Source organism: Triticum aestivum, chromosome 2B, assembly GCF_018294505.1.
Source record: "Triticum aestivum cultivar Chinese Spring chromosome 2B, IWGSC CS RefSeq v2.1, whole genome shotgun sequence".
NCBI classification, from domain to species: domain Eukaryota; kingdom Viridiplantae; phylum Streptophyta; class Magnoliopsida; order Poales; family Poaceae; genus Triticum; species Triticum aestivum.
The window spans coordinates 555,250,953-555,262,351 of record NC_057798.1 but is presented as its reverse complement, the minus strand read 5'-3'; positions in this window follow the sequence as shown (position 1 = coordinate 555,262,351).

Sequence of the window (11,399 nt, the reverse complement as noted above, 5' to 3'; positions counted from 1 at the left end):
TGCGCCTTATCACGTAATGCGAGGGATAAACTCGTATCACTGTGCCCTTTCCACCTCCTGTGTGCCACTGTGGCGGCCCCTTTCCCTATAAAAGGAGGCCCAGGGCGACCAGGAGAGGGATTCGGCTTTTTGGAGCTCTTCACGCCCCATTGCTAGCTCAGGAACACAGATAAACAAATCACCAAGACAGGAGTAGGGTTTTACGCATCCTCGCGGCCCGAACTTGGATAAATAACCCGTGTGCTACATGTTTGATCCACCCTTCTCACAACCCCGCACCTCGCAACCGTAGTAGGGATTCTCGTGATCCCATAGGTGTCGTCCTCGCACCGACACTGCCCACCCTGGTTGCAGTACCCATTTTTCGCAGTTGAAGAAATCACAGCTCCATCATGGGCCCAGCCCATCCTCCATTTCCTGGTAAATGGAGAGCTACCAACTGACGAGATCTCGGCAAGTCAAGTCCAACGCCGAGCCGGAGCTTAAACAATAATGAACCAAGAGCTAGTAAGGCGCAGTGCTACCGGAGTCTTCCAGCGCTGCATCGAGCCAGAGAAAGGCATAGCAATCCTCGAAGACATCCACCAAGGCAAATGCGGCCACCATGCCGCCTCCAGGGCGCTCGTCGCCAAGGCTTTCCGCCATGGATTCTTCTGGACGACTGCTTTGGAGGACGCCAAGGAGCTAGTCAAACACTGCAAAGGGTGCCAAGTCTTCGGCTCCAAGCAACACATGTCGGCTTCCGCACTCAAGACTATCCCCATCACTTGGCCCTTTGCTGTCTGGGGACTGGACATGGTCGGCCCATTCAAGACGGCGCGCGGCGGCATGACACATCTGCTTGTCGCCGTGGACAAATTTACCAAGTGGATTGAAGCAAAGCCGATCAAGAAACTGATTGGGCCGACTGCCGTGACATTGATTGCGGATATTACAACTCGGTATGGCGTGCCACACAGCATCATCACCGACAACGACACAAATTTTTCCAACGGAGCACTGGCACGTTTCTGCGCGAGACAGGGCATCCGACTGGACTTAGCGTCCGTTGCCCATCCGCAGTCAAACGGCCAAGTCGAGTGAGCAAATGGCTTCATCCTCTCCGGTATCAAGCCCCGACTGGTCGTGCCGCTAGAGCGTTCGACCGGCTGCTGGCTCGACGAGCTACCGGCCGTCCTCTAGAGTCTGCACACTACCCCAAACAAGTCAACCGGCTTCACCCCTTTCTTCCTTGTATATGGTGCCGAGGCTGTCATCCCAACTGACATCGAATTCGACTCACCTCGGGTCACCATGTACACGGATGCGGATGCTAAAGAAGCAAGAGAAGACGGCGTCGACTTGCTGGAAGAAAGTCGGCTGTTAGCCCTCAGCCGGTCCGCCATCTACCAGCAAGGTCTGCGCCGTTACCACAGTCGAAGGGTGAAGCCAAGATCCTTCCAGGAGGGAGACATTGTGCTCCGGCTGATACAGCGAACAGCCGGCCAGCACAAGCTCTCAGCACCTTGGGAAGGCCCCTTCGTCATCAGCAGGGCTCTGGGAAACGACTCCTATTACTTAATTGATGCACAGAAGCCGAAGGCACGCAAGAGAGACGACTCTGGCAAGGAGTCGGAGCGCCCATGGAGTGCTAATCTTCTTCGAAGATTTTACAGTTGAAATGCAGTATGTATCATGCTACCTTTTGTATTAAGTATCAGACAATGGGCCCCCCCGAGGAGTTCTCGGGGACTACCCTATTTTATCTATGTATGTTGGGTATCGCACCCATGGTTACCCCGCCACATTTATTTTCTCCGTCCGGCACCGGGTCCAACTAGTCGGCCCGGGGACTTGCCGCCTTGAGTTATGTCCAAGTTCTACCTGCAGTCAGATAAGTAATGTGCCGACACCCAAGCCCTCTCTTGCGAAAGGCACAGCTCGAAGAATCGGCTGCCCGACTAGCGATACTTCAAGGCGGAAAGGATGCCCACATGAAAAACGGCTAAGGACTAACGAACTTACATAACACAAGCCAGCTTCCCCCTCGCCAACCGGCTGTCGAAGTAGCCGGCTGGCCGGCCTCCCTTTCCTACTCTACTACAATCTAAGAAACCTTGAGTACTTACCTTCCCAGACGGCTGAACTCCTTACCCTGCCACAGACTGCAGAGCAGCTGTCCGGCTGGGAAGGCGGCAACCAAGGGAAGGCGGCAAAGGAAAAAAGCCGAGAGATAAAAAGCAAGTAGGAATGGAAGCCAAGCTCATGCATAATAATATTTACACAAAAGGCCTTTGAGAGGCCGGCATTCAACAAAGTTTGAATACACCCCCAGTGGGTGGAATTGCACAAACATAACAAATTTGCTTAAAGAGTGTCAAGCAGGAAAATAAAAACAGTGAATCAAGCCAAGTAAGCGCCCGGAGCGTCAGGAAGATCGGTTGAGACGGCGGTGTCGGCTGGAGGAGTGGCCGGCTGGCGAGTCTCGGCCTGGTCATCACCGGCGGCAGGCGGAGCATTCGCGCACGCCTCGTTGCTGGAGGCACGGTCAGGCTGAGGCTGGCTGGCTGCTCCAACATCCGGCATAGCGTCTTCACCATCTTCCTCCACCTCCTCTTCACCCTCGTCGCTGGAGTCAATCTCCTCCGCCGAGTCTTCACCATCGGTCGGGTTCAGCCCGAACCATTCTTCCGTCTGCGCGACGTCGTCCTCGTTCACCTCAGGAGCAAAGGCGCTGGTGTCGGTGAAGTCGGCAATCGCCGAGGCACGCTGGATGATAGCCGGTTGCACCGCCTCCAGATCCTCGTCAGCCTCCTACCGCCAGGTGCGCAGTTGGTACAAGTTCAGCCTAGGGTACCAACCCCGGACGAACTCTAGCACCCGGTGAGCACCGGATCGAGCTGCTGAAGCCTTCCAGGCCTCGAGGCGGCCGACGGCTACCTCCAGCCAGTCGGCAGTACGGCTGGGGGTGCGAGGAATTACTTCGCCTGGCCAGAGGGCAGCCAACACCTGTGCTCCGGCACGCTGAAGCCGGCGGAGCATGCGGTAGGCCGGCTGAAGGAGGGCCTGGCTTGCCAGAAGATGCTCCTCAAGCGACCAGTTGGCATCCGGCGCGATCTCAACCCCAGCCTGCCGCCGGGCCTCACGATGAGCTTCGATGGCTTGGTTGGCGACTGCAGAATAGCTAGGAAAGTACTCTTCACAAAGAAGAAAGAAACAGAGCAAGTCAGGAGATAAACTAGCTTACAAGGAACAAACAAAGAGTGAAGAAAAAGGCGGCCTACCGTCAACCAAATCCTCGACTCGGCTGTAGCCTTCGCTCAGAGCTTGCCTTGCCCCGGCCCAGCTCGTCGCCTCGGTGTCGCATTCGGCTTTGAGGGAGGCTGCACTGTCCTTCGCTGCCTTCAGGGCCGCCCTATGGCTTTCCTCCTGGTCGGCCAGCCTCTTGGCCAGGCGGTCACGCTCCAGAGCCAGGGCACTGAGCTCGCCCTCCCTGGTGCGAAGGGCAGTCTGGGCCGCGCCCAGCTGTTGCCTCAAGTCGGCATTGGCTCCTGCCAGTATGGAAAAAAGAAGTTAACAAAGAAGTCGGCAAAAAAGATCTGACCCGACTGCTCAGTAGTCAGCCCGAATCTCGGGGACTACACCCAATGGGTGCACTGACGCGCCCCCACATGAGATAAAAAGACAAAGACACTTACGCCAGCTCTCCGTCAGATCGGCGGCCCTTTGATTTGCCTCCCGGACCTGGGAGTTGAAGGTAGCGGCGTCGAGGTTGTGATAATTCTGCGCAAGCAAAGCAAATCAGTAAGGCAAAGTCTTCGAAGAAGTTCCAAGCCACCTGCTCAGCAGCCGACTCGGAACTCGGGGACTACACCCAGTGGGTGCGCTGACGCGCCCCCACGGAAAAAATCATGAGCAAGAAAACTCACCCGAACGACCGCCCGGGTCGCAAGAAATTCTCGGGTACACTGCTGTAGTGCGGTGGCTTGAGCCTGAAGCCGGCTACGAACATCTTGCGCCACCAAGTTCAGCGCGGCCGTCCCACCGCCCGGCGTCCACCCCAGCGAGCTAGCTGTGGCCGACTCCAGATCATGCGACAACGAGCTGGAGCCGTCCGCCCTCTGTGGATCCGGCTCTGAAGCCGCCCTCCCCACACGCCGGCGAGCCGGCGACAGGACTACAAGATCCGCCGTTGCAGTCGGCTCTCCTCCCGCCGGCTGCTTAGGCGGCACCTCGGGCTGGCCGCCTTGGCTAGTCCTGGCCGACGGAGGTGGCACCACTCCTCCCTCCAGGACGACTACGTCGCTCCCCTCCCTCTCCATCGCCGGCGGGTCGCGGACGATTTCCTCCGGCGGGGGCACCGAGATGTCCGGGAGCACAGAGCGGAGGGGGATGACGAGTTGCTGAGGCTGGCCACGCACGGCCTCTGCCGCCCTCTCTGCGACCTCGGCTTCCGCCCGGGCCCTGGCTGCGGTGTCGGAGTGCGCCTCGGCCGACTCCGTCATCGTCTCCTGGGCCGACTCGGCGGCGGCTGCCCTTCGCTCCTCCGCCTCCCGCTCCTCCCGCGCCTCCCGCGCGTTCTGCTCTGTTGCTGCCTGAAGCTCGGCGCGGGGGTCTATGCGACGGGAGCCCGCAAATCCTCCCGCTCCGCCGACTATGGAGGCGGTGGTAGTCCGCTCAAGAGAGAGCGGGGCCTTGGTTGGCAAAACGGAAGAAGAACTTAGAAGGACATCAACTAAAGAAAGAAAGAAAAGTGCGTAAGGACCAGAACTTACGCCGAGACCGCCTGCGGCTGCTTCACCACTTTGTGGAAGCGGGCCGCCTTCACGGCCCCCTCGTCCCGCCTAGTCGCCGCCGCGGATCCCTTGGGCTTCTTCGGCCGTCCTGCGATGAGAGTCGGCGCCGCCCGGCGCTTCTGTGCGCCACCTCGCGCGGTCGGCCCGCCGGATGGGCCGGCGCCTTGGGGGTCAGTCACCGGCTGGCGGCACAGAATGGGATCGGCTTCGTCATCATCGGGCTAGTCGTCAAGGCCGGCAGTGAAGCCGGAGCCGCTTGTCTTGCCGCCGCCACCCGCGGCGTAGTCGTCCAGGGCGGCCGCCCCCAAGTCGGCGTCCTCAAAGTCGTCCGCCTCGCGGTCGGGGGCGAACTCGCGCTCTGGCCCCGCGGTCCCGGCCGAAGGATGAAGGAGAGGATTCTGATTGAAGACAAACCGACTCATCAAGAGTCGGCCAGAAAAGAAAATTGGGCAACGAAGGAAGAAAGAAAACTTACCAAGGGTGGTGGATTGGCGCGAGAGTACAGCGCCTTGCCATACTGCCAGTCCTCAGTGAGCTTGCAATTGGCGATGTAGTTCACCTTGTACGACACCTCGTCATGAGGAATCTCCCTGGTGATGAGCCGGCTTGGGCCGAAGCGGCCGCTCATCTGATAGATCAGATGTGGGAGGCCCTGAAGCGGAAGAACCCGGCGCTCGACGAAGGCGGCGATCAAGTCGGGCCCGGTCAGGAGCTCCGACTGGACCAGCACCCGAAGCCGGGCGACGGCACCAGCTCCAGCCGGTGTTAGCGACCTGGCCCGGTAGGACCATAAAGCCGGCCTCGCAGCCGCCGGGCCGGCCACGTAGGCCAGCAAGTTGACGTAATCGCCGTTCGGGGCAATGTTCTTCACGTAAAAGTAAGAACATTGCTAGAGCTTCACCGACTAGATCAGCACGATATGAGGGAAGTTGTTGTCGGCGGTAGACCTCCGTATGGCGATGAAGGCGCCGCACGGAGCCGGCACGCCCGCGACGACCGTGTCGAGCTTGGATTGAAAAAACTCCCCCCAGAGCTCGATGGTGGGGAGGACGCCGAGGAAACCCTCGCACAACGAGACGAAGGCCGACAGCAGCACCACCGTGTTGGGGGTGAGGTGGTGCGGCTGAAGCTGGTAGAAATTGAGAAATGCGCGGAAGAAGCCGCTCGCGGGGAGGCCGACACCGCGCAGGCAGTGCGAGTAGAAGATCACTCGCTCGCCTTCCTCCGGCGCCGGCGACACCTCCCTTGCTAGCGCAAGACGGACTCGCACAAGATGTTCGCCCGGCAGCCGCCGCGTCTTGCGGAGGAAATTGATGTAGTCCTCGCGGACGGTGGAGCCGTCCCAAGAGCTCGACGTCGGAGCCATGGCGGCAAGTGTGGCGGCGGAGAGCGCTCGGCGCGGAGGTAGCAAGCCTGCGGCACGCTGGGAAGGAGAAAGGAATGGCGAAGCGGGAGCACAGCGAAGGGCTACCGCGGCGAGGAAGAAAAGGGAGGAGGCAGGGCGAGGGCGAGCGTGCGAACGATTGATGCTCCCCCTCCCTGCCCCTACTTATAGCCTCGCGCGGCGAAGCCGAGGAGGCGAGGCGCGGGGGGGCATGGGATTAACTGCGCCCACTCCCCAACGACCCGCTATTATCGCGCCTTAATGGTGAGTGGGAACCGCCGCCAGAAGATGTGCGGTCAGTTTCGGACCACAGAAGATCCGTGCATGGGCTGAGGCGCGGAAGTGGCGGGCCCTGGCCTGCAACGGCGTCCCGTCGCGCGCGTGGGCTGGCAGGCCCTTCCAGCCGAAGGGAGCCACACGACGCGCGGGCGGCGGGCGGTCAGCCCGCCGCTTGGCTGGCGCGCTAGCTGTTTTCCCGCCTTTGGAATTTTGGAAGGCTTCACCGAGAAGGCACGCGCAAGGGAAGCCGGCTCCTAGCTGCCGGCTCTTTGGGATAGGAAGCTGGTCGAGCTTCTCGTTTCCCCTTTCAGCCACGAAGCCCAACCAGCTTCGGGGACTACTGTCGGAGTAAATGACCACGGGTAGCCTAGCCGGCTCCCTTTGGCCCTCAGAAAAAACAATGGGCCGACCGAGCTTTGAAGCGCCCAGGACACGGGGCCGCCTTCTTCCGGCCAGCTATCACCTAGGTCGACTAGCGGAAGGCGGCCCGGCCATAAACAATCTTCGGGGGATGCCACAACTGGGCCGACTCCGAGAAACCCGGCCCATGAAGGAACGGCTCCAAGAAAGCCAGCCCATGAAGGACCGAGTCCAAGAAGCCGGCCCATGAAGGACCAAGTCCAAGAAGCCGGCCCATGGCAAGCGGCCATGGGCCACACCCTAAAGTCAACCCCCCATAACGGTGACGAGACGGGGCGTGGCTACAGTGGACCCTGCCATCCCCGAATCCCGGAGCAAGTGTGGCTACAGTATGCCGTATAGGGCGGACCTCTCCTGTCTGGCGAGGCACTGTTGCCATGCGAACCATGACGCCATCCACAACGGGCCATCGGTACGACCCAAAGGCGGCGGGCCCCTTTAGTCAGAGAGACATCCGTAGGCGGCCTGACTACCCCCAGCCGGCCTAAGGCCAGGCCGGCTTCCTATAGCCGGCATGCTCCCCTCCTCGGGGCGCGCGCACCATTAAGCAGACAAGACGAGGTAAGGCTACAGTGAGCGCCCGCAAGGCGGCAGCACTGTAGCCATGCTTACCTCGACAAAGCCCTTGTCATCAGAGGCGAGGCGACAGTAACCAGCCCCCGACAAGACCCCCCAAGCGGTGGGGCCGGTAGCCGGCAGGACCCACCAGTCGGCGGGCCCAGAACCCGGCGGACGTGGACGCTGACGGCCTGGGCCCACGCCCAGGCCAGATTACCATTGTACCCCCGGGGGTAGGCCTATATAAACCCTCCGGGGCACCCATGCAAAGTGTCGATCTCAGAGAGTTTTAGGCACTATCATAGGGAGAGAAGAGAGCTAGCCCTGCCCTTCTTCCTCCTCCCACCGAACAGCTGAAGGAGCCTCTTGTAGCTTCTTATCAATCTAGTGATCATGCGGAGACCCCGCAGAGCAGGAGTAGGGGTATTATCTCCACGGAGAGCCCCCAACCTGGGTAAGATCCGCCGGCGTGCATGTCTTCGCCTTATCCCGTTTCCAGGCACCGGTGATGTCTTACTGGCTCCCATAATGATAAGCCACCCGTTGGCATATATCGCACCTACCACCCGACAGGTGCCCTTCCCCTCCGTTATTTCACCACCAGAGGCCTCCCTGCTCCACCTCAAGCGTCCCCCACTCCCCGTTTCATCACCGGAGTGCCCATGGCCGCGTGCCCCAAGGTCAACTGTCGCCGCTGCCCTCGCCCCCCGCCGGCCACCGTCACTCCAGGCCTCCCCAGCGCCTGTTGGTGCTCCTAGAGGGGGCAGCACTTGTGTTCCGCGACCGCCGGTGGTCCCAGCGCCATCGGGGATGGCCGGAGCTGCCCGGGCCATCGTCGGCGCCGCACGGCGTCGCCTCTCCCCTACTTCTGTCGAGAGAAAGAAGGAGACAAGTGGGAGGAGAGAGAAAAGTAGTGCGGGCCCCACCTGTTAGCCGCACAAGGGTCGGCCCCGCGTTGACCTGTCGGTGCTGACGTGGCAAGTGGAAGCACATTTTGGGCGCATGCGTTTTCATCTACAGAAAATGTATTTCCAATTTGCGCTTCTGCCTTATCCACTCAGGGACCTGTTTGCTGAAGTATTTTTTGCAGAAAAGTCCCTAAGCTTCAACCCTTCATAACTTTTTAACCGTAACTCCAAATGAGGTGATTCCAACGCTCACTTCTTCATTTTGTCAAGCTCGTTCTGTTGGTTTCACTTTAACCATGTTTTGACATTGTGAAAATGACCACTATGCCCTTGCCCTTACTCAGCCCCCTCCGAGAGAGAACGATTTTCGATAATTCTTTCCGCGAGCTTATTGCACTGTCTTTCGGTGATTTCTTCCACCCCAGGCAAGCCACACCCTCCATTTGCATCACTGTAATGCAGTGACATGGTTTCACTTATTTTAACTTGTTTAAAATATTGCTTTTGCTACTTATGATCTGTGCCTGGCATTTTCTCGGAGTATTATTTTGATCTTGTTGTTGCCATGCTATAGTTTGGATTACTAGGAGTTATGTGTGTAGTTAATGAGTATCATGTTGCCATTGGAGTATTTGTGGCTGATATTATGATTGTTTCATGATGATATCTGTTAGTATGTTTTGGAGTACTACTTTGGATATCATGTTACCTTTGGATCATTAGTGGCTAGTATGATTATTTTCATGATGCTAGTTGATGTTCTGTTGCTTGGAGTATTATTTTTGGAGATGATGGTTACATGTGGATCTTAGCTGGATAGCTGTATTCTTGTTATTGGAGTAGTAGGATTATTGTTTTAGATTCATCATGATAGTAGTGTTATGCTATCCTCGGAGTATTTTGGTATGATGATATTATGCTTGGATTATTTGTTGGATATTGCTATGACTTGGATTATAGTTTGATGGTTGACGTCGGAGTATCAGTTATTATGGTTATATTTTTGGGTACAAATTTCGTCAGTAAGTTGGTCAGGTGCCGCTGAATCAAACTTTTCTAGTGCAACCACATTTGCTGGTATGGGACGGCCCTAATGCGGTCTATTGTCGTGCCTCTCGCCGGTGCCTCTAACAAGGGAAGGTTATGGGCGCGCCCTACGCTAATCAGGTAGGCGGACATAAGCCTTGTGTGCTTGTTGTTTGAGTTTTTGGATCCGTGTCCCCATGTGGGACGGGCCACGACGGTGGTCAATGTGTCTTGAGGTAGACACGGGGCCACCCATGACTTAGCCCTGTGGGGAGTGAGTCGGAGTGGCCGGGAGAGTGTCATGGCAGTAGATCGGTTTTGTCAGAATGTCGTTGGTCCACCCAAATGGGAGTGCGAGGCCATGGGTTCTGTTGTGTGGATACATTGTGCTACCTCTCCAGAGTGGGTGTTTAATCTATCGATAGCCGCGTCCTCGGTCATGGGCATGGGTTCGTACTAGGGTACACCGTTCGATCAACACTCACATGACGGAATGACTTATAGGTGATGGATATGTGGATACTTGGAGCAGTACAGATTGGCCAAGTATTGGTCGTGGTTGTGATCGCCGTAAGGATCACGGGCCATTTATTGGTCGGGTGGTGATCGTCGTAAGGATCACGGGCCATTTATTGGTTGGGTCGTGATCGCCGTAAGGATCTCGGGCCATTTATTGGTCGGGTTGTGATCGCCGTAAGGATCACGGGCCATTTATTGGTCGGGTTGTGATCGCCGTAAGGATCACGGGCCATTCATTGGTCGGGTTGTGATCGTCGTAAGGATCACGGTTACAGTTTGGTTTTGATCACGAGGTGATCGAGATGGTATACTCCTTGGCCGGTTAGCCAAGAGAGATATGGTTATGGAGATCGAAGATGGTGATTTATCAGTATTGTAGTAGTTTCATATTATGCTTAGGAGTTGCTGTCATATCATGGTAGCTGTTAATTTAATTAATCTGCTTAATGCTATGTTGTCGTCTTGCCTTGATGTTTTTGGTTGTTGTGAGCTTGCAAGTACATTCAATGTACTGACCTGGCGTGTCATGCCAGATTGCAGGTGATCCCGTGATTGCTTGATTGCTTGTCGTGGTTTCCGTTTGTGCGAGCTAGATCGTGCCCCAGCCAGAGTCCCTGCGAAGTGGTGTTCACCACCTTCGTTGTTGTTCCGCTGCTAGAAAATTTTTGTTGCTAAGAGTTGTTCCACTACTAGCATAGAGCAAGTGTAGTATCACAGGCGTCGTGTCATCGTGCTGATGTGAACATTTGTAACATCAGACCCTTGTATTATTATTCTTGTAATAAGAGCTGATTTTTTATATGTCAAGCAGTGTCGTATTCCAGAGACTTCTCCTTGATCTCTGGGCTGGAATACGGGGCATTCCAGTTTCTCTGAGCTAGGGTGCCACAGGCTTGGTATCATAGCAGGTCTGGCTGTAGGACGCCCTAGTTAGCGCGAGCGGTAGAAACCGGTAGAAATCGGTAGTATAGAGTCTAGTTTGTTTATTGCATTTGGTTGCTGCGTTTGTTTGTTGCATAGCATGCATATAGCCTTAGTATTTGTGATAACGGTTTATCTGGTGAGTGTAGCTGGCATCGGTTCGGATCCACTACAGCTCAACCTTTGTATTTCTCCAGTTCCTTTTTCTTTCAGTGTTTGGTGTCATCTCTGTCCCAGTAGAGTGATGCCAAGTGATCCCGACACTGTTTGCAAAAATGGTGCTCAGGTATCGCACTGATGTCTTTCTTTCAGTCCCGTCTATCGTTTCGGTGATGGACATGCTTCTATCCCGGATCCTTCTTTTATTTTGTCATGTTGGCAACCCTTAATGATCTTAGTTATCAAGAAAGGGCAATGTCAGCAGCCTCAGTTTTCCCTGCTATCCTATTTCTTGGACGAGTGCGGTTCTTTTTCCTCCGCTTGATAATAATGTGGGTGCGACCTTCATGTCCCACTACATGATTACCGAGTACGTCCTCACCTCCGAGCTTGTCTAGGTTGCTATCTGGCTAAGCTAGCACTTGGTGTAGCGTTGTTTACACCAATTCT